Source organism: Trichosurus vulpecula, chromosome 6 (assembly GCF_011100635.1).
Source record: "Trichosurus vulpecula isolate mTriVul1 chromosome 6, mTriVul1.pri, whole genome shotgun sequence".
Taxonomy (NCBI): domain Eukaryota; kingdom Metazoa; phylum Chordata; class Mammalia; order Diprotodontia; family Phalangeridae; genus Trichosurus; species Trichosurus vulpecula.
The window spans coordinates 9,232,503-9,257,459 of NC_050578.1; the positions used below are offsets into that span (position 1 = coordinate 9,232,503).

General features: G+C 39.1%; 2 pseudogenes; both read right to left on the reverse strand.

The window, feature by feature from the left end:
- Positions 1-11,491: 11,491 nt before the first annotated feature.
- Positions 11,492-12,094, reverse strand: LOC118855295 (annotated as a pseudogene).
- A 1,076-nt stretch (positions 12,095-13,170) lies between these two features.
- On the reverse strand, positions 13,171-16,213 carry LOC118855296 (annotated as a pseudogene).
- Positions 16,214-24,957: the final 8,744 nt, after the last annotated feature.

The window sequence follows — 24,957 nt, forward strand, 5'->3', positions numbered from 1 at the left end:
ACTATATTTAAGTAGGCATAATGCTTTCCATTATTTTAAATAACCAACATTAAGAGAAAGTCTTTACTTTGAGTTAATTGTTTCCTCTGACTTACTAGTATAGGTAAGATCATGGGTATAGGTAAGCTTTTGAGCTCTGGTTTTGAGTGGATATGAACATTATGTACATTAAATTTAGGATAACCTGTTGTGAGAGGACACATGTGTGAGTTGAGGGCGGCCCGAGGTGCTACAAAAGCACAGACAGCATTGTAAACCTTTGACATACTGAGGTATGTGTAATATTATTATTTATATACTAGATATCATGCCTAGGAGGCTGTATCAACAATCACCTAGGAGCTACTGTAGGGGTGTAAGACCCACCAACAACCAGCACACAGAAAGCTGCCAACACAGGTTCTTTGATCTGCTTTTCTAAGGAAAGCAACTTAAAGGGGTTAACAATCTCAGTTTAATCAAACATACAAATATCATTCACTTAGTTTAGGTGAAAAAAGCCAGCACCCTGAATTTCAGAGCAAATACAAACAGAAATCACAAACATCAACAGACAGACCTTGTGTGATTCAAATCACAATGCATAGTGACCACAGAAGAACCAATGGGTTTGGGTTACAAAGCTGGGGGGCAGTTACAACTTGCTCAGAGTCTCAACACTCCTTTCATGAATGTGCCCCAAAAGCCAAACACCAAGCTGTCCTCAATTATATCCTGTTCAGAGCCGTGAGGGCCCTGACCTCACCCAGATGGGTGTGGGAAAGTTCCCCAACCCCAGTATCACATCATATGCAAATCAATGACTCCTAATTATCTCAGTGCTGAGAAATACTCCAAGACAAAAAGATCCCACTTTATCTGCCCCATTCAAGCAAAGTCCAGAATCATTAACGGCACTTAAGAGAAGAACAGCAAAAAAGTCCCACCTTAATTACTATTACAGAGGCATACAGCACCAGTCTCTGTAAAGACACTCAATGGAGTCTTTCTTAGGAAGAATTGTCATGCATTTATTTTACATTCCCTTTGCTGGATAGGACCAGTTTTCTCTTCACTAATATTCGTTGTCCCCTGTCTGAGCTATACTGTAACTTGTCAAGTAGAATTAGATAAGATGAAAGGATGTAGTGCAATAGATACCCTGCATGAGATTAGCTCTTGCAGTTACTTTATTAAGATTACTTGGTGACAATTTTTCCCTCCTTAGAGAAGATGAAAGTGTGGCAGCCTTCTGTAAATCGTAAAGTAGAGATCAATGTAAAATTTCACTGAAGGGCTCAGCTGGCAAGTGTCACACATGAAAAACTATTAGAAGTCTAGATGTTGTGAAGAGATGAAGATAAAGAAATCTTTTGAAAACTTGCTCCCTTTCATGTGGAATTTTGAACAGAATTCTTAAATGATGGGCAGAGGCAGAAGAGCACGGTCAGCACCAAGATATTGTCTCTGGAAATAATGAAAGTGATATGTCCCCTTTCATCAAGTTTGAGATCTGCTTAGCAGGAGATCCATGCAGAGATCTTAGAGGTTAGTGGAAGGCAACCAGAGAGGGTGAGTTAGGTTGGCATAAACAGAAACTCACACTTGACTTTTTGTCACTTTTTTTGGTTTGAATGATGGTTGAGAGTGCCCTTGAAAACAATGGATTTTTATGACAAAGAAATGATAGCTATGAGAATGCAGAATTCTTCTGTTGTTTGAGACCTTATCGTTTTACAAATTTAAGACATCTCCTTTCTGCCAACTTGCCTTATACATATTAGCCTCTTTATGATTTTTATTGAATTGAAACAAATCTCAGAAAAGTCATTCATCTTCCTTTTTGACTCTCAGGACGACTTCTGAACATAATCTGAAGTTGTGTCTAGGGGCACTTCTAAACAAACTGGCAACGTTTTGAAGTGGGGGAAGGTTTTGTTTTAGATGCCCTGTCTTCTCCCATTAAAATTCACACCAACCTTCCTAGGGCCATGCTCTATACCCTTGTTCATTTCCATACTCTTATTTCCTCCTTTCATCCCAGTACATAAACATGAATCAGTTTTTGCATTTTCTCACATCTGGTCATGCTGCCCTTTTCCAAAATCTCCTCCAGGAAACTAAAAGAACCAATTTGCTTGTCATGGGAGGCAAATCTCCTTTCTAGGTAACATACCCTTTTAAACACTGACCTCCAGTAAACAATGCTTCATCCCAAAGGATGAGCTCTAAATGATAAGGAAGGTATTTAAATGGTAGGGAAAGTGGGGAGACAGCATCACAGACTGGTGAAGTGCATAGGGTGCTGGACCTTGAGTCAGGAAGTCCTGACTTCAAATGTGGTCTTAGACACATATGAACTATGTGATCCTGGGCAAGTCACTTAACCTTTCTAGGTCTCAGTTTCCTCCACTGTAAAATGAGGATAATATTAGCAACTACCTCATACCTACCTCAAATGTTTCTCAAATGAGATAAAGTTTGTAAAAACACTTAACACGTTGCCTAGAACACAGTAGATGCTATATAAATGTTTTTTTCCTTCCCCATCTTACCTTTCCCCTCAACCCAAGGAATGGATTCTAAATGATAGGAGTTCCAACAACAATGGAATAATAAGATAGAGATGCACATATTCTCCCAGGTGATTATTCCTTATCCTACTCTTCTATCAAATGGAGACAGCAATACTTTCATTTCCTACCTGCCTCGTAGGACTATTTCAAGGAAGGCACTTCAAGGTTTACAAAGTGCTACATAAATCTGAGTTATTCTTAGGACTATATCTCTGAGAGGTAGAATATTAGTGAATTTTCTGTTCCACTACTGTACCCTCCACTAAAGTCTTACTTTCTATTTTCATTATGGATTAGAGGTCATCCTGGATACTTGAAGGTCAGTGCTTTCTAAGAGTCTTCCAAGATGGAAAGACTTTCAAGTACTGCATCTACAGCAGACTCTATGACAATCAAATGTATTCTAGTCTAATTAAGCCAAGAAACTTTTCACTAGGTTAACCACAAGGTGTTAGATTTTTCGATCACAGAAATTCTCAAAAAGTATCTAACACCTTGCAATTTTGTAACTGTTTTGCAATTTATAGTCTTAGAAAGTTGCCTAAAATTCTAATAAATGAAATGATTCCCACAGGGCTACATAGATATTAAGTATCAGAAGTGTCTTCTCGACTCATAACAAAATCTCTAGGCAACTTGGTGCTGCTTTGGAAAGAGCACTGGATAATAACCTGTGATTTGGCAGATCCAGAGTTCCTCCTTTTTCTGTAATCCTAATTTCAAAGTTCAGTCTCTTGAAGGACATTACTGATAACGACATTGAATTAACTTTCTTAACAATCTTTTCAGATCCCACAAAGATGCGAAAGCCCATTGCATTCTACTCAGGTTTGGGTGGGAATAAATTATTTGGATAAATTGCCCAGGGTTGGGGATAATGTAGAAGTAAATTACATAGGTCCAGCCCCTCATTGTAATATTTATTCTCTCTTTGCTTGTTAACTAGTCAGAGTTGATTGCCACCCACTGGAACACCCACTTTTCCAAGGTCCTATAAACCTTGAGCCAGCTGCCATGAGGGTCTTTGACATTTGAGAGTGCCACTGACCTTTTTTATTAAAATGCTAACATTATTAATAAAATGACCAATTGCCTAGAAATTATGTTTCTTGAACTTTTTAAACATCACATCAGGAAGTCCTGAGTTCTAATCTTGTGTCATAATAGCTAAAGGTAACATTTATATAGTGCTTACTATGTTCCTGGCACTGTGCAATTAAGTGACTTGCCCAGGGTCACAGAGCTAGTAAGTATCTGAGGCTGGATTTATTAGATCTGTGACCCTGGGAGAGTCACTTTTTTCAGCCTCAGTTTTCTTGTCTATAAATGAGGATAATAATATCTACCTCATATTTAGATGTTGTAAGGGTCAAGTGAGTTAGCATATGTAAAGCACTTTACAAATATTGAAGAGCTATATATATGCCAGCTACAAAAGTTAGCTTTTATGCCATACTGATATACTTGTAAATACACATATATATGTATATATACATGTGTATATATATATAGAACTTATATATGTATGCATGCATATATATGCATATAAATATATGTGTATATTACACATACACATGCATATATATATTTATAAGTGTGTGTGTGTGTGTGTGTGTGTGTGTGTGTGTGTGTGTGTCTGGTTTAGCATATGGATTAAAGACGTAAAATCCTGAGGAACACAGGATAAGTTGATTCATATTGGCGGGACTTTCCCCAATGTCCTGCTACCTATATTATTTCTATTTTATACATAGTTCATGTTCTAAAGTGTCATAATTATAGTCTCTTCCTTACAAGGTTATTATGAGGATACAATGAGGTCAGATTTGTACAGTTATTAGCACAGTGCCTAACATACAGTAAATGCATGTTTAATAAATGCATGTTTCCCCTTTCGGCAAAAAATATCCCCTCTCTGGTTTACATTTTTTGTGTTGAGTTCTAATTTCTGGAACACTGGTAGCACATATTTTCTTCATTTCCTTTTCTTTCTATTGAGGTGCAGTAACATGGAAGAAAAAAACAGTAAAGTTTTACACATTGATTTAAAAGGATTTCATGTCTGGCAAACAAAAGATACATGACATATGACTGTTCGTTCCTGAGATTAACCTACTTTTTTGAAGTAAAGACAAGGAACATAAAACACAGGTCAATGTGATAAAGAGCGGAGAGCACTGGAGTCTTCTAGAGAAAGATGAGGTTGAGTCATAGAGAGAACCAAGGAGCCCATAATGTAGCTTGAAAAATATGAGGGAGAAACAAAAATCCTCCTTACTTGATTCACAGCCTCCCTCAATTTTCCCACATAACCCTCCCCATTTTCCATGGTGTAGTGGCAATCATCTTAAAGTTAAATAGATAAATTATCAAGTTCTATGCAATTTTAATTCCTATAATTAGCAGCAAATATCTTTCTAAATAAATGATTTTGTGATAAGTCAACTTCATGTTAGGGAGAATAAGGAGACTCCATACACAAAACTTGGGTAATCAAATGTAATTTATTGAATTATTCTTTTCTATTACCAGAGAAGTTAAGAGAACTGGAGATGAGGAATGCCACTTCTCAAGAAAGATGTCCTATTAGCTATCTAAATAAGCTAGCTAAAGAATCATCTCATAGGGGAGTGAGGTTGGGAAGCAGAATAAAAAAGTTCCAATCAATTATATGCTTCATTCAATGTTTCTTGCTTTCCCAGGGTTCTAGAGCAGACATAGGTGGGAAAGGGAAGAAAGGTATCATTTTCATTCTAGTCCCTGAGCTTAATTTTGGGATTTGAACATTGTAATTGGATAAGGATACGGGGAGTGAGAAAAGGGAGGGGGTTCAGAGAGAGTTGACACCATATGGATGATTCATTAGGTCTATTTTTTAACAATGGCTGGACTCTGAGAAACTTTTCCAGTGACCAGGGATTCATTTTTCCAATGTGTAGCTATTAGCTCATATCAAACCTCATGACAAAACAAAGAACAAAGGTGCCATTAGGATTGCTTATGGCCTGAATTTCTGACTTAGATTTTAAAACATACTATAGTGCAATGAATAGGCTGATGTTTACTTAGGGCTTTTATTCAGGGCTGTGTTCCATTTATGACAGTGAAGTAGATAATTACTTCACATTCCTTAAAAGTGCTATAGGAATGTTACTTATGATCACAAATAGATTTTGTTGCAATTCCAAACACTGTTTCAACCTGCATAATTCTTCTACTGTGATTTAAAAAATGCAGACATGAGAACTCCTCCTGCATTATGTGCACAGCATGCACAATTGACAGTGTGAATGAGCTGCAGTTGTCCACAGCCCTTCTCAACATAGCTGCAGCTCCTTCTCTTCATGGGCATGTTGCAGGTGAAGAACTTAATAGCCTATGTACATTTCCCTAAAATGTCCTCACAGGGAGTCTTGCTGTGAAAAATCTAATAGGGAAAAAACAAATGACAGGAAAAATAATACATTTTTGAAGGTTTCAGGGAAAATACAAATAAAAAAATCTGTTCAAGAAAATCAAAGCATGAAGCTGTATTCAAGTATTTGAAAGGCTGTCACATGAAAGAGGGAGTAGACATTTTTGTTCAGTGCTTCTTTAGAGGGAAGAGCCAGGAACAATAATGAGAAGTTATACATCAATTTGGCTTTACTATAACTAAATAATACAGAAATACTACTAAATACACTGCACTATGTCTAAGAAGATCAAATTGAATAAACACACATGTATGTATATGTACACATGTGTACGTAGTATGTATATTTATAACAACAGTGTTGCTTGCAATTACTGTGGCTGTGTAAGGCCAATAACACCAGCACACAGGAGGACTGCTAGCATAGGTTCTTTGATCTGCCTTTCTAAGGAAAGCAACTTTAAGAGGTTAACAATCTTACTTTAATTAAGCATACATATTTCACTTAGTTCAGGGAAAAAAACAGCACCCTGAACTTCAGAGAAAACACTAATAGAAATTACAAGCCTAAATTGTATAAACAGCTCAAAATAAATCAAAACAAATCAACAGATAGGCTTCTAGCTGTCTCACCAAGACAATTCATACATAGTTACCAGAGACAGAAGCACCAAAATAAGGGTTTTCAAAGCCCGCAGGCTCCATAATGGCTACCCAGAGTCTCCACATAAACCCTTCCAATAAGTGAGGCCCAAAAGCAAAATGCTAACCTCAGAGCATATACACCCTGTTTAGGGCCCTAGGACTTAGCACCTACTTAGCAAAAGGGTGGAGGCCTGAAGCTTAGCATCTACTTAGAAAAAGTGTGTGGGAAAGATATTTAATCATGACTAATGCCACATTGTATATATGTTGTATATATATATACATACACACACACATATATATGTATACATAGATAGATATAGATACAGATAGATAGATATGGATATAGATATAGATATTGTTTCCAATCAATGACTCTTGATTCAAACAAAGGCAAGGCTCATCAAAGGTATGTGATAGCCTTAGTACTGAGAAGCACTCCAGAACAAAAGGCAAGAAAAAGTCCTACTTAGCTTGCCATTACAATATTGTATATGTACATGTATATATGTATGTTGTATATGTATGTGTTAGCATTCTACACCCTTATACCAGTGAAATCAGGAATCTAGTCCCTATGCATTGGTGTGTGTGTGTGTGTGTGTGTGTGTGTGTGTGTGTGTGTGTGTGTGTATTATACATACAAAGGCTGGATTTGTGATTTTGTTAATGATGGATGATAATGATAACTAGCATTTTAAGGTTGGTAAAGACTTTTTTCTATAAATACATCATTTGAGCTTTGCATGAATAAGTATTATTATTTTCCCTTCTTTATAGATGAGGAAACTGAGGCAAGCAGAAGTTAAATGACCTGTTCAGGTTGTATATTTATAAGTATCTGAGGGCAGATTCAAATTTATGACTTCTGGACTCCCAGTCCAGTACTCTGTCACATTCCTTGGAAAAAGATACTATCTCTACCAGTGGACATCAGCACTTCTGCCCAGAACATTGAGAAATTTAGTGACTATTCCAAATTCACAGAGCTATTATACACCAGAGGCAGCATGTGTACCAGATCTTCCTTATTCAGAGGCCAATTCTCTACTGTGATCCACATAGTCTACCTGCCTTCCTTCCCCTGCCCCACCTCTGTCTCCATCTCTGTCTCTCTCTCTATATCTGTCTCTCTCCCCATCTGTATTTGTCTCTGTCTTTTTCTGTCTGTCTTTCTCTTTCCCTTCTCTGTCTGTATTTGTTTCTGTCTTTCTGTCTCTCCTTTCTCTGCATTTGCCTCTTTGTGCTCTATGTCTCTCTCCAAATATATGTTTATATATGTATGTGTATATATATGTATGTATATGCACATACATATGTGCACTCACATACACACATAGACATGTGTGTATGTATGGTGATGTATCAACAATCCAGCTAGCAGCTGCTGTGGGGGGTGTAAAGCCAACAACAACCAGCTCACAGAATGCTGCAAGCCCAGGTCCTTTTCATCTGCTTTACAAATACGATTTGTAGTTGTCAACATCTGAGTGTTCAGTCAGGGAGCTCACAATGGTTGGTCCAGAGGCATGTGCCACTCCTGCTGTGGCTCAGAGCTCTGAGAGAGAATGCTAACCTCTGCAATTACATATCCTGTTCAGGGCCCCAAGGGCCCAGATCTCACCCAGGCTGGGTGCAGAAAAGTTCCCCACCCCCAATATCACAAATACAAATACAAATCAATGACTCCCAATTGTCTCAGTGCTGAGAAATGCAAAAACATTCCACTTTAGCTGCCCCATTCAAACAAAGGCGAGAATCATTAAAGGGCAACAGCAAAAAGTCCCACCTTAATTACTATTACAAGTGAAAAATGATTTTTTTTTAGTAATCATTTTCTGGGAGACTCAGAAATCCCCCCATCCCCTTTTATTTTATCTAATGACTCATCCTGCTCATTGTGTTGCCCAGACAGGTCTGGGAAAATGCTGATTCCTTCTTATTGTCAAGATGGATGGTATGAAAATTGATGTCTCTTTGACCAAGATTAAGGGACCCAAGTCACATACTCTAAGACCCTCATTTTAATATAGTTTACCTATCTGTGGGTGGACAAATCAGAGTTGATTGGCACTCCTTGGGAATACTTACTCTTCAAAGGGCATATAACTCTGTATTCTTAACCCCTGAATTGAGCCAGTTCTGCACTGTCCCTATTAGGGGGCCCCAGTTCTGGACTGTAATTCCCATGCAATGCTTGTCACCAGCTTATGAGAGAAATTAAAAAAAACCTGGACACGATCTTTCCTTAGAACAAATTCCGTGAATGGTTGACAGTATATAATGTATATTGGTAATATAGCGTGCATAGTTCAACAGTATATATTGGAAAAGGAGACTCAAAAGCAAAATGAAGAGAGCAATTCAAAATTAGAATTGAGCAAGTGGAAGCTAATGACTCCATGAGGCATCAAGAAGTAGTCAAACAAAATGTAAAGAATGAAAAAAATAGAAAGAAATGTGAAATATCTGATTGGAAAAACAACTGACCTGGAAAATAGATCCAGGAGAGACAATTTAAGAAATATTGCTCTACCAGAAAGCAACAATGAAAGAAAAAAAGAGCCTGGACAGTGTTTTCCAAGAAATTATTAAAGATAACTGCCCAGAGGTCCTAGAGGGTAAAATAGTCATTGAAAGAATCCACCAATCACCCCCTGAAAAAGACCCCAAATTGAAAACTCCAAAAAATATTATAGCCAAATTTCAGAATTATCAGGTCAAGGAGAAAATACTACAAACAGCCAAAAACAAACAATTCAAATATTGTAGCACTACAGTCAGGATCATGCAGGATGTTTCATCTTCTACATTAAATGACAGGAGAAATTGGAATATGATACTCTGAAGGGCAAAGGAGCTTGGACTACAACCAAGGATCAACTACCCAGGAAAATTAAGCATAATTTTTCAGGCAAGGAGATGGACATTCAATGAAATAAGGGAATTCCAGACCTTCCTGATAGAAAGGCTAGAATTCAATGGAAAATTTGATTTTCAAATACAAAACTCAAGACAGACATTAAAAAGGTAAATGGGGGAAACCCCCCACAAACTTTGTTAATACATAAGGACAAATTGTTTACATTCTTATATAGGATTATATTGCTTTACATATGTTTATATATATATATATATATATATATATATATATGTATATATACATATGTGTGTGTGTGTATGTGAATCTTGAGAATAGTACTGTTATTATGACAATTGAAAGGGATGCATGTAGACTATGGGTGTCAGAATAAAATAACTGATATAATGATAAAAAACATAATTAAGAGATGCAAAGGGATGGTTCTGGGAGAAGATGTAACAAAGTAGTAGAAAAGGGTAAATTTTGTCATATGAAGAGGCACAAAATCATATTATAGTAGAGGGAAAGAAGGGCAGGAGAAAATTAGTATATGAGCTTGACTCTCATTTGGATGTGGTTCAAGAAGAGAATAACGTACTCTGATAAGTATAGAAATCAAACTTGTCCTACAGGCAGTAGGAGGTAAAAGGAGAAACAAAAACAGGGGTGGTCAGAGGGGAGTGAAGAAGTACCAAGGGGAAAAGGATAAGATAAGGGAGGGAAATCAAGAGGGAGGGTAAATTGAGGAAGGCTGGGGTCAAAAGAAAAACTCTTTTGAGGAGTGGAAGGAAAGAGGGAGAAATAAAAGCATAAACGGCGGGGGCGGGGGGGGGGAACTGAAACAGGATGGAGAAAAAGACACAGCTTGTAAACATAACTGTGAATATGAATGGGATAAACACTCCCATAAAATGGAGGCAGATAGCAGAATGGATTCATAACCATAATCCTACAATATGTTGTTTACAAAAAATACATTTGAAACGGGGGGGGGGGGTGGTAAACACAGGGTAAAAGTGAAAGGATGAAGTAGAATATATTGTGCTTCAGCTAATGTAAAAAAAGCTGGAGTAGCCATCCTAATCTCAGACAAAGCAAAAGCAAAGATAGACCAAATTAAAAGAGATAGGGAGGACACTATATGCTGCTAAAAGACACCATAAACAATGAAGCAGTATCATTAACATATATCAACAAGTGCATGGAAACTCTTAGAGGAGAAGTTAAGGGAGTTACAGGAAGAAACAGACAGCAAAACCGTACTAGTGGGGCATCACAACCTCCCCCTCTCTGAACCTGATAAATCTAACCTCAAAATAAACAAGAAAGAAGTTAAGGAGGTGAATAGAATTTTAGAAAAGGCAGATATGACAGACCTCTGGAGAAAACTGAATGGAGATAAAAAGGAATATACTTTTTTCTCAGTGGCACATGGCACGTACTCAAAAATTGACCATGTACTAGGGCATAAAACATAAAAATCCAGTGCAGAAAGGCAGAAATAGTCAATGCATCCTTCTCAGATCATGACAAAATAAAAATTATTTGTAATAAAGAACCATGGAAAGATAAATTAAAAACTAATTAGAAACTAAATAATCTAATCTTAAAGAGTGAGTGGGCCAAAGAACAAATCATAGAAATAATTGATAACTTCATTCAAGAAAATGACCACGATGAGAAACATACCAAAACTTATGGAATGCAGCAAAAGCAGTTTTAAGGAAAGTTTTATATCTCTAAATGCTTACACGAATAAAATAGACAGAAAGGAGATCAATGAGATGGACATGCAACTGAAAAAGCTAGGAAAAGAACACATTGAAAATCCCCAATCATATAACAAATTAGAAATACTGAAAGTCAAAGGAGATATTAATATAATTGAAATCAAGAAAACTATCAAACAAATACATAAAACTAAGAGCTGGTTTTATGAAAAAAACCCAATAAAATTGATAAACCTTTGGTCAATTTGATTTTTTTTTTTTTTTACTGTAACAAATGTTTTCGTTTCGCTTTTTATTTGCACTCTAATTTCATTATTTACTCCCGTGCCATAAGCTTTTGTTTCTTCAGTTTCTTCTGGGATATCTTTTTCTTTTGAGCAACCTCCTCTTCTGGTTTAGGAACAATTTGTTCCTTTTCAGTGAGTATCATCTCAATATGGCAAGGAGAACTCATGTATGGGTTGATTCGACCATGAGCCCTGTAAGTACGCCGTCGCATTTTGGGAGCCTTGTTAACCTGGATATGCTCAATGACAAGAGAATCCACATCCAAACCCTTCAGTTCTGCATTACTCTCTGCATTTTTAAGCATATGCAGCAAGAATTCAGCACTCTTTTTGGGCCAGCGACCTTGTGTCCAACCCCACTGCTTAGCCTGGGCACACCTGCCAACTCCCTACCGACGGAAGGGAACACATTGTTTCTTCAATGTGACATCTTTCAAATACTTGGTAGCTTTTTAGATATGCATGCCCTTGATAGCTTGGGCTGTTTCACGGGTGTTCTTGAAGTGGACCCGGAGATTTGAACCCCTTGACTTGCATGATTTTGTGGGGTTCTCTGGATCAAGAGAGTACCTCACCATTTTAAATGATTACCTAGGACGGCTCAACGGAAGAGCTGGTCAATTTGATTTAAAAAAAGAAAGAAGAAAACCAAATTACCAGTATCCAACATGAAAGGGTGCATTCACCTCCAATGAAGAGGAAATTGAAACAATAATTACAAATTATTTTGCCCAATTGTTTGTCCATAAATTTGATAACCTTAGGGAAATGGATGAATATTTGCAAAAATACAAATTGCCCATGTTAACAGAAGAGGAAGTAAATTACCTAAATCACCCCAACTCAGAAAAAGAAATTGAGGAAGCCATCAATGAACTCCTTAGGAAAAAATCTCCAGGGCCAGATGGTTTTACATGTGAAATCTATCAAACATTTAAAGAACAACTAATTCCCATACTTTATAGACTATTTGGGAAAATAAGCAAAGAAGTAATCCTACCAAATTTTTTTATGACACAAATATGGTACTAATACCTAAACCAGGAAGAGCCAAAACAGTGAAAGAAAGTTATAGACCAATTTCCCTAATGGATGTTGATGCGAAATTTTAAATAAAATATTAATAAAAAGATTGCAGCAAGTTATCAGGTGAATAATACACTACAACCAGGTAGGATTTATTCCAAGAATGCAAGGCTGGTTCAATATTAGGAAAACTATCAACATAATTGATCATATCAATAACAAAACTAGCAGAAACCATACAATTATATCAATAGGTGCAGAAAAAGCTTTTTAAAAATTTTTCATTTATTTATTTATTTATTTTTAATTTTTTTAGATTATTTTTTATTTTTTAGCTAAAGAAATACAACAGTTTATTGAAGACTACAAATATTTGTTACATGTTGAAACTACATGCCTTCCAGAAATCAAAAGTGACAGCAGGTGTGTGCATTGCAGCTTCGGAGGCACTGCACCACTTGTATTCGAAATGGTTAAGATGGGGTCAGACACACTGGGGGAGGGGAAGGGAAAGGAGCAGGTTCAAAAGCCCAGAAGGTGTCCACCAACTCGTTCCCCCAAGCCACGAAGGCCTTGGCCTCAGCTCGGCAGGCTCTCCTCAATGGTCTGGTTTCTGAAACAAGACTTCAGTGCAAATTCACACACACACACACAAAACACAGCCCCCAGCCATGGGCCAAATTAGCTCTCAGCCATCCAGAAATGCTTGTAAGGGGGTGGATATTTTCTTCCAGTGTTGTATCCATGAGATCTATACCCACCTGGTTGTTGAAAAGGGGTGGCCGATGTGTTCACACTGACATTCACACCATGCTGCTTGGAAGAGGTAGGAGCAACAGGGAATACAGCAGGCCCATACTGGAAGGTGCTGGGGAGGCCCAGGACCCCTGTGTAGTATGGCAGGCTGGTGTAACTGTAGCCAGGAGGCAGCACTGGGTTCAGGAATGTCTTCTGTGTGGTGTGGTGAGTCTATGTCTGATTCTGCTGGGGCTGTGCCAGGGTTGTGGCTGGGGCTGGGGACGAGGCATCTCCACAGCTGAACTTTGAGAGGTCTCCAGAGTAAGGGTTGCTGGCCAGGCTACCATCCCTCCCAGTCAACGGAGTGGTAGGTGTAGGGAATGGGATGCTGTAGTAATCCAAGGGGAAACTTGTCTGAAGCATCTGCAAGTCGTAGTAACCACACACTTGTGGCGGATAAGCATTAACAGCCCTGGAGCCATGATACATGGATTAGGCAACAACGGTGGGATCCCAGGAGGAAGATTGGAGGGAGCTTTTCCTGAAGTTGTGGAGACTGAGCTTCTGGTTGAGACGGTGATGGTGGAGTTACTGCCCAGGCTGAGGCCTAGACTACTCCCACTGTTTAGGCTGGATGAGACGTTGACCACAGAGGGAGGCGCCGAGACTGTGCTGGATGCAGTAGAGAAAGTGCTGGAGGAAGAATGGAGATTCGCCTCACTTTCAATGCTTGTGTGCAAAAGAGTTGATGCTGAAGTGCGCCCAGAAGATGATGATGATGAAAGTGTATTCTGTTGGGTAGATAATGTGCTGCTGTGTTGAGTGGTGGTAGTATTTGGAAGCTCCTCACTGTGGCTCAAGCCAACCAATGCGGATGACTGCTGATTGGTTGCGGCCAGCAAGGAAGCTGCAGATACTGTGTCATTGAGAGGGGGGATGCTGGGAGCAGAGGGTGAGTCAGATTTCACCGCAGGGCCAGTAGCACCTTCAACAGATTGTGTGGTCTGTAACTGCATGGCCTGCACAGAGCTGAAGCCATTCTTTGCCTGAGTCAGGTCCTTCTGGGGAGACGAGGAGATGGAGTTGGGGTACCGCCGAGTCTGTGTGGATCTCTGTTCATAGAGTGGGCCCTGAACACTGTTTTGGGAGGTATAGGTTGTCGACTGAATTGGGCTGCTCTGGTAGCCAGATTCCTGACTCTGGTTGGATGAAATTGTGGATAAAGACTCACTTGCAGTGCTTGTATAAAGACAGCTTGGAGTCTGACTTGAGGAGGCGCTTGTGGTAGGAGTGGGCTCATACTCTGAGAGGACAAGCTCTGACCCAAACTGTAATGCCCCAAACTGCAGGTTCAGCTCTGAGATATCCGCTGAGCCAGGCATCTCTACCACCAGAGCAGGAATCTTCGAAGTCAAGGAGGCCTTTTTCTTTTGCTGCTTCAGTTTCTGTTGAGCTGGCTGGGGGCTGGAGGACTGGTTGTCTGAAGACCCCTGGGACATCTGTGGAGCCGAAGTGGCCTTGCTCGGCAATGGAGAGGAAGGGGCCGGAGGTGCAGCTGTAGAAGTCACTGCAGGTGGCTTTTCCTGCAGGAATACCTCCATCATGGCTGAAGATGGGATGAAGGCCTGGCGCTTTGTGAATGGGCTGTGGACTGCTGAATCTGTTGGGTTCTTCAAATCATACTGCACCAGCGATGGGAATTGTGTTGTAGAGCCCATGTCCCAAGAGGAAGTGGTGGTGCTCCCACCTGACTGAGAGTGCTGAGCTGCCAACTGGGCCAAAGCCTGGGCTATCTTGAACTGCTCCAAGAATTGGGAGCCTGTGGTGCTACCACCTTTAGCTTCGCCGACATCACCAAACCCCTTTCCTAGCATGCTCACCATGCTGTGATGGGAGAAGGTGCTTCCTGATGCAGGCTGTGATATGGTGCTCTGCTTTGAGTTACTGAATACCAGAGGCTGGGCCAGTGAAGGAGCCTGAGATGGATCCAGATTGGTTGATTCATTCTCCATTGAAGAAGTTGCCTTCCCTAGTCACATAGCAAGGTCGATCCTCTGACCAGTGGTGATTGTCACATTTTCGGCAGGCAGAGGCATTGAAGACACATTAGAGGCAGTGAAGATCTTGGTCTCAGAAAGATCTTCATTCCAATCTTCTGTACCCCATTCCTCTGTCGCAGTCCTCCATGGACCAGGAGCAGTCTCAAATTTTCAAGGATAGTTTGACCCCTCAACCCCCATGAAATCAAGTCTCGTCCCATCATCTGGCTCAAAACTGCCAGTATTGTTCCATGTATTGCCACTACTGTTGCCACAGTTTTCCTTGGTGTTGGTTGGTTCTGCATAATAGCTGGCTTAAAGGTTCCCATGCCTTGGGCAGAAAACCATCCTCCCCTCCTACCAGAGCCACCTCTGCCCCGTCCACGGCCCCTTTGGCCTCTTTCTGCACCTCTTCCAGATGGGCCTCCAGTCTTAGCACCATCCAGTCCATTTTCCTGACCTCGAAACTCTCGTCCATGACTGGTGCCTTTTCCCCGCCTTGGTGGTCCACCACGTCGCCTGCTATAATCCCTATCTCGGTCTCAATTCTCTTTGCCTTCCTCATTGGATTCCATATGTCTGCCATCCTTCTGTCCCGAGACTCCCTTCTTTTTCCCAACCATTTCCCAGGAATGCCTATCCGGGTTCCCCTCCAGCAGCACATTGATAGCTCTATTGACATCTCCATTGCAGTCATGCAAAGCAATCACACATTCATCCTGGTTCTTGCCTGTGATATCAATCGGTTGCTTCACCTTCTCCTCAAAGTCAGCATCATTGTGGTCTGATATCATCTGTGCAAGTCTAATCTGTTCTACAGTACCCTGTGGCCTCTGTTTGTGCTGTGTCTGGTTCTGTGTCTGTGTCTGCTCCCAGTTTCCCTGGGGCTTGGTTAGTGCCCACTGATGTCATCATTTACAATGTATACAAATTACAGTATTTACAAGGTAAAATGCTGGTGCTGCTGCGCTGCCGCTACTGCTGCCACTGCTGCTGCTCTCCCCCAGAAAAAGTTTTTGACAAAATATAACACCCATTCCTATTAAAAAACACTAGAAAGCATAGGAATAAATGGAGCCTTCCTTAAAATTACAAATAGTATCTGCCTAAAACCATCAGCAAAGAATATACATAATGGGGGTAAGCTAGATGCATTTCCATTAAGATCAGGGGTGAAACAAGGTTGTCCATCATCACCTCTATTATTCAATTTGGTACTAGAAATGTTAGCTTTAGCAGAAAGAGAAGAAAAAGAAATTGAAGGAATTAGAACAGGCAAAGAAAGAAGAAACTAAATTATCACTCTTTGCAGAATATGTGACGATTTACTTAGAGAATCCTAGAGATTCAAGTAAAAAACTACTCAAAATAATAAACAACTTTAGCAAAGTTGCAGGATATAAAAAAAACCCACATGAAGATGGCAACAGGAAACCAGAGACTAGCATGAGCTCCGCGCAGAGTCCCTCCAAAAACCCATAAAAATGGCTCTGAACCAATTCTAGAACTGCAGAACCCACAAAAACAGCAGAGGGAAGCAGGGCTCCAGACCAGGACAGCGTGGGTGGTCTCTTGGTGAGGTCTATCCCACATGGAGCTGGGATCTGGGAGCTGGGAGCAGAGTGGAGCAGAGCCCAGCATGAGCGGCGGACCAACCAGACCAGGAGCTGGGTGGAGCATGCCCTAGCGCCCTGAATCAGTGAGCTGTGGCAGTTACCAGACCTCTCAACCCACAAATACCAAAGACAACAGAGAAGGTTAGTGGGAAAAGCTGCGGGAGTGGAAGGAGTTTGCGGTTCGGCTACTGGCCCCGGGGGCAGCAGAGGTGGGGCAGCTACAGCTGCAGTTGCTTCTGGCCCCAGGCCCACCTGGTGGGAGGACTTAAGTGGCAGATCAGAGCAGGAGTGCACAGCCTGCTGAAGATTTAAGCCCAGTCCGGGTTGGGGGTTCTTGGGGAAGGAGGAGTGCTGGTGTGGCAGAGCTGGCACCTCCCCCCCCAAAATGGAACATAGAACTCTCTAGTATACAAGTAGTCATACCCTGCTGAAAAACTCAAGTGTCAAGTTAGCTGGTTGGGAATATGGGCAGGCAGCGAAAACGCACCCAGATTCAGTCTCAGAATCTGGAATCTTTCTTTGGTGACAAAGAAGACCAAAACATACAATGAGAAGAAGTTAACAAAGTGCAAGAGCCTACAACAGAAGCCTCCAAGAAAAACATGAACTGGTCCAAGGCCATGGAAGAGCTCAAAAAGGATTTGGAAAAGCAAGTTAGAGAAGTAGAGGAAAAATTTGGAAGAGAAATGAGCAGGATGCAAGAAAACCATGAAAAACAAGTCAATGACTTGCTGAAGAAGATCCAAAAAAATATTGAAAAATATACTGAAGAAAACAACACCTTAAAAAATAGACTAACTCAAATGGCAAAAGAACTCCAAAAAGCCAATGAGGAGAAGAATGCCTTGAAAGGCAGAATTAGCCAAATGGAAAAGGAGGTCCAAAGGACCACTGAAGAAAATACTACCTTAAAAATTAGATTAGAGCAAGTGGAAGCTAGTGACTTTATGAGAAATCAAGATATTATAAAACAGAAACAAAAGAATGAAAAAATGGAAGACAATGTGAAATATCTCATTGGAAAAACCACTGACCTGGAAAATAGATCCAGGAGAGATAATTTAAAAATTATTGGACTACCTGAAAGCCATGATCAAAAAAAGAGCCTAGATATCATCTTTCAAGAAATAATCAAGGAGAACTGCCCTGACATTTTAGAGCCACAGGGCAAAATAGAAATTGAAAGAATCCATCGATCGCCTCCTGAAATAGAGCCCCAAAAGAAATCTCCTAGGAATATTGTCGCCAAATTCCAGAGCTCCCAGATCAAGGAGAAAATATTGCAAGCATCCAGAAAGAAACAATTTGAGTATGGTGGAAACACAATCAGAATAACCTGAGATCTTGCAGCCTCTACATTAAGAGATCGAAGGGCTTGGAATACGATATTCTGGAGGTCAATGGAGCTAGGATTAAAACCTAGAATCACCTACCCAGCAAAACTGAGTATCATGCTCCAAGGCAAAATATGTATTTTCAATAAAATAGAGGACTTTCAAGCTTTCCCAGTGAAAAGACCAGAGCTGAATAGAAAATTTGACTTTCAAGCACAAGAATCAAGAGAAGCATGAAAAGGTAATCAAGAAAAAGAAGAAGAAAAAGAAATTGCAAGGGACTTACTAAAGTTGAACTGTTTCATTTACATTCTTACATGGAAAGATGATGTGTATGATTCATGAGACCTGAGTATTAGGGTAGCTGAAGAGAATATGCATATATATATATATTATATATATATATATGTATATATATATATATATATATAAGTGAATGTGTATGTATGTGTATATGTATGTATATATATACATACATACATATATATATATATGTATATATATGTATATACAGAGAGAGAGAGAGAGAGAGAGAGAGAGAGAGAGAGAGAGAGAGAGCAGACACAGGGTGAGTTGAAGATGAAGGGAAGATACCTAAAAGAAATAAAATCAAATTAAGGGATGAGAGAGGAATATATTGAGAGAGGGAGATAGGGAGAGATAGAATGGGGTGGATTATCTCACATAAAGGTGGCAAGAGGAAGAAGTTCTGGGGGAGGAGGGGAGAGGGCAGGTGAGGGGGGATTGAGTGAATCTTGCTCTCATCAGATTTGGCCTGAGGAGGGAATACCATACATACTCAGTTGGGTATCTTGCCACATAGAAAAGAAGAGGGAAGAAGATAAAAAAAGGGGGGGAATGATAGAAGGGAGGGCAGATGGGGGTAGAAGTAATAAAAAAACAAACACTTTCAAAAGGGGACAGGGCAAAGGGAGAAAATTCAAAAAAGGTGGATAGGTTAGGAAGGAGCAAATTATAGTTAGTCTTTCACAACATGAGTATTGTGGAAGGGTTATACATAATGATACCCATGTGGCCTGTGTTGAATTGCTTGACTTCTTAGGGAGGGTGGGTGGGAAGGGAACAGGGGAGAGAATTTGGAACTCAAAGCTTTAAAAACAGACGTTCAGAAAAAAAAGTTTTTGCATGCAACTAGAAAATAAGATACACAGGCAATGGGGCGTAGAAATTTATCTTGCCCTACAAGAAAGGAAGGGAAAAGGGGATGGGAGGGGAGTGGGGTGACAGAAGGGAGGGCTGCCTGGGGAACAGGGCAACAAGAATATACGCCATCTTGGAGTGGGGAGGAGGGTAGAAATGGGGAGAAAATTTGTAATTGAAACTCTTGTGAAAACCAATGCTGAAAACTGAATATGTTAAATAAATTAAAAAAAACCCACACAAATCCTTGACATTCCTATATATTATTAACAAAGTTCAACAACAAGAGATAGAAAGAGCAATTCCATTCAGAGTTACTGTAGACACTATAAAATATTTAGGAGTCTATCTGTTAAGACAAAGTCAGGGCCTATATGAACACAAGCACAAAACATGTGTCACACAAATAAAATCAGATCTAAATAAACAGAATAACATCAATTGCTCATGATTAGGCTGAGCTAATATAATAAAAATGACAATTTTACCTAAATTAATTTACTCATTCAGTGCCATACCAATTGAACTACCAAAAAGTATTTTCAGATCTGGATAAAATAGTAACAAAATTCATCTGGAAGAACAAAAATTCCAGAATATCAAGGGAATTAATGAAAAGAAATGCTAGAGAAAGTGGCCTAGCCACACCAGATGTCAAACTGTACTATAAAGCAGCAGTCATCAAAACCATAATAAACAGAGTTGTAGATCAGTGGAACAGGTTAGGTACACAAGACACAGAAGTCAATGACTACAGCAGTCTACTGTTTGATAAAGCCAAAGAATCCAGCTTCTGGGCTAAGACTTTACTCTACCACAAAAACTGCTGGGAAAATTGGAAAATGGTATGGCAGAAAATGGACATAGACCAATATCTTAAACTGCATTATAAAATAAAGTCAAAATGGGTTCATGATTTAGGAATAAAGGCTGATACTATAATCAATTTGGTAGAGTAGGGAATTGTTTACTTATCAGATCTGTGGGAAAGGGAAGAATTCATGACCCAAATGGATAATTTTGATTATGTTAAACTGAAAATTTTTTGTATAAACAAAGTCAATGCAACAAAGATTAGGAGGGAAGCAGAAAACTGGAAGAAAATCTCTACAACCAATGTCTGTGACAAAGGCCTCATATCTAAAACATACAAGGAACTGATCCAAATTTATAGGAATAAATGCCATTCCCCAGAACAGGCAGTTTTCAGAGGAAGAAATTAAAGATATCTGTAGGCATATGAAAGAATTCTCTAAATCACTATTGATGAGAGAAATGCAAATTGAAAAAACAACTCTTATGTACCACATCTCTCCTGTCAGATGGGCTAACATGACAAAACAAGAAAATGATAAATGCTGGAGAGGATGTGGGAAAATTGGAATATTAATACATTGTTAGGTGAGTTGTGAACAGATCTAGCCATTTTGGAGAGCAATTTGGAGCTATGCCCAAAGGGCTATAAAAATGTGCATACCCTTTGACCCAGCATTTTGACCTAGGATTATATCCCAAAGAGATCGCACAAGTGGGAAAGGGAATTGTATGTACAAAAGTATTTATAGCAGCTCTTTTTGTGATGGCAAAGAATTGGAAATCAAGGGGATTCCCATCATTTGGGAAATGACTGAAAAAGTTGTGGTATACGAATGTAATGGAATTCTATTGTGCTATAAGAAATGGGGAAGATATGGACTTCATAATAACCTGGAAAGACCTACATGATGTGATGCTGAGTGAGAGAAACAGAACCAGGAGAACATTGTACACAGCCAGAGACATATTGATTCTGTGATGACCAACTTTGATAGGCTTGGCTCTCCTCAGCAATACAAGGCTCAAAGACTGCTCCAAAGGACTGATGATGGAAAAAGCTATCTACATCCAGAGAAAGAACTGTGGAATCTGAATGCAGATTTGCATTTTTTTTTGCTCTTCTTTTTTGGTTTTGTTTCATCTCTCTCACGATTCATTCCATTGGTCATAATTCTTCTTTACAACTTGACTATTGTGTAAATCAGTTTAATGAGAAGGTTTATGTAGAATCTATATCAGACTGCATGCTGTTTTGGGGGGAGGGGGGAGGGAAGAGAAGGGAAGAAAATTTGAAACTCGAACATGTAGAACTAAGTGTTGTAAACTAAAAATAAAAAAAAATCTAATTAAAAAATAATGTATATAGGAGACAGTATATAATGTATAACCACATAGTGATAGAGAGTCAGAAAGGTCTTGGAGTTAGAAAGACCTGTATTCAAATATTACCTCAACTCTCTAAAATCAAAAGTTGTAAAGCACCTGTCTTGGTATAGAGAGCTCCTCACCAGGAGTTCCCTATATAAATGAAAGGAAAAGTCACTTAAATATAGATTTATATAAAGTGGGATGAGATCTGCTCTCTCCCCTAAAGAAGTCTGTTATATAAGGAAGAACTCTCACTTAATTGAGTAGGCTTTTTTGTTAACTAGTGAGTGATGTGCCCTCTTTGGAAAAGCTCAAGCTGAGTCTGGATGATAGGGATTTCTTGGTAGGAGGCTAGTTTAGGTGACCTTTAAGGACTCTTATCAATTCACAGATCCTAGAATTCTTAATATCACAGGAATAAAGAAGTGAATTGGGGACAGCTGAATGCCTTTTCACAAGCTGAAAATGTTCTCAGTCTTTTCAGCTTCTGATTTTAGAACTGTTTTGAGATTTGAGTTCAGTGACATCTAGCAAAACATGACTTTTTGTTTCTAACTAAAAGTTCTTAACACAATTTTTAAAAAAGTTGTTCAGAAAGCTTTTTGGCCATGTATTAGCTTTTTAAAGAAACGACTTTTCACTGACTTAAATGACCATAAATCAGAAGCATAGTTCTGTTTGCCTTGGAATTCTCATGAGTTTAAAGTCTAATGGGAAAGGTGATTGGGAAGATACATTTTAGACTTTAAGGGAAAGAATTTGACTAATATTTAACTTGCTAAGGAAACCCCAAACATGCCAAGAATTGGAAATTGTTTCACAGGAGGCACTGGAGGTTTTGGACTCCAGCTTTTAACAGGTAACACCGACTATGCCAGTTGTTGGGCAGGAGAACACATGGGAGGGCTGCTAGCAGCACAGGTTCATTCTCGATCTGGGCAAACATGAAGACAAGAACAGAGTCATAATAAAGAGTTAAATAAGCTAGCTCATGTTATTTTAGTCTATTCTTCTAAAAGGCAGTTTGCTGATGATGGAGAGCACCAACTTTTCCTGCTTTCCCTAATCACTCTTCCCTTGGGTGCTGGTGAGAAGGGGGTGGGGCAGCTACCCCTACATCTCAAGGGGGTCAGTCAAGATAGTACAGCATTCCAGCTTGGGCACTCCCCTGAATCCCTTCAAGCCTCAATGGTGGCTGGTTGAGGCAGTTACATGCTTTCCTCTATGCTCTACTCAAATCACTAATCCTAAATCCCCACTTACTGACAAATGCTCACTTGCTTTATAGGGCAACAGACAAAGAAGGCATATTGCTAACAATAGCCTCACAGGTAAACTTGATCAATATTGTCATTCAGTGCAAGTGGGGTACATATTATTTATGTCACATATCTCACTTCACAGTTGCAGTGGGAATTGTTTATCACTAATATTTCTAGGAATTACTATCTAGCACCTGGGAACTAGAGATTGTTTTGGCCATGGATCCTTGAAATTACAATCTAAAAAGAACAACAAAATCCTCTTTACTTACATGCCCACCAATTGGGAAATGGCTGAACAAGTTGTGGTATATGAATGTAATGGAATATCATTGTGCTATAAGAAATGATGAGCAGGCAGACTTCAGAAAAACCTGGAAAGACTTACATGAACTGATGCTGAGGGAAGCAAGCAGAGCCAGAAGAACATTGTACACAGTAACAGCCACATGGTGGAATGACTAATTTCAATAGACTTAGCTCTTTTCAGCAATGCAAGGATCTAAGACAACTCCAAAAGACTCATGATGAAATTAAAAAAACTATGCACATCCACAGGAAGAACTATGGAGTCTAAATGCAGATCAAAGCATACTATTTGCTCTCTTTCTCTCTTTTTTGTTTCATCTTTCTTGTGGTTCCTCCCATTGGTCCTAATTCTTCTTTTATATGATTAATGTGAAAATATATTTAATATGAATGTATATCTAGAGCCTATATCAAATTGCATGCTGTCTTGAGAAGGAGGGAGGGGAGAGAGGGGGAGAAAATTTGGAACTCAAAATCTTATGGAAGTGAATGTTGAAAACTAAAAAATAATTTCTTTTAAAGAAACTCCAAGTATAGCACCTTAGTCTAATGTTACCACATCATGTGATTCTTCAGTTTATGCGTTCTAAATGTGAATACACTTTTTGCTCACATGTTAATGGCATTGACTAGCATGTCAGAATTGGAAAGAAGGAAGAGAGGAAAGAAGCAAGGAACAAGGAAGGAAGAAAGGAGGAAGGCTAAAGGAAAGAAGAGAAAGGAAGAAGGGAAGGAATGAAGGAAAAAGGAAGGTAGGGAGGGAAGAAGGGAAAGAACAAGGATGGAAGGGAAGAAGGAAAGAGGAAAAGAAGGAAGAAAAAAACTACTTAATAAATGCATAAGATGTGACAGACACTTTGCTATGTGTTTGAGACAAAAGGCAGTTGGGGAGGGGAGTGGTTCAGGTAAAGTTTCCTGTGGAAAGTGGAAACTGAGTTGAATCTTAAAATCCAATGAAAGGCTGATTTCAGCCTTTCCTTTAACTATGATGGACACAATACCAATACACAATACACCAATACACAATATGTTTTTCCTTTTGTTGGTGTAGACCATTGTCATAAATCATTCTCAATATTATGATTTTGATGTTAATTCCAATTTTAATCTACTTTACTAATCTATTTCTTTTTGTTTTAACTTTCTCAAAAATAGAATGTATCTTGCAAGAAACATAAGGGGAATTAAAAAAATACACAGGTAAATTTTTACACATAAACAAAGGTTAAAAATTTTATTTCATAAGGAGGAAAACATAATGGCAGTAAGTAGTAAAGGATGTAGGATGTGTTCAGATTAATTAATGAATTTCTGATCACTAGTACCCCATCATTCTTCTTCATGAAATATGAATGTATCTATATAAGTGCCAATTGACATGCCAACACCTTCCACAGGGAGATGTAATAGAAATCCCAAACAAAACTTCATCTCTTAGGAGCTTATCCTGTTACTCAGAGAACTCTTGTGATTGTTCCCCTACAGAATAAAATAGCTTTGTGAAGAATAAGTGCTAGATAGTTTATTCTTCTCTTATAGAAAGAAGGTTTAATTGATAAGAGAGAAAAATAGATGAAATATGTCTTGTCTTCAAAAGGGATTTTGATTTTTCTTAAAAAAACAATCGTATTGTGACTTTATTTATTTATTTTAGTTTTAAACATGCACTTTTATAAGATTTTGAATATTAAATTTTCTCTCCCTTCCCAAGATGGCATGCAATATGATAGAAGCCATACATGAACAACCATATTAAACATACTTCCACATTCAGGTTGTAAAGAAGAATTAGC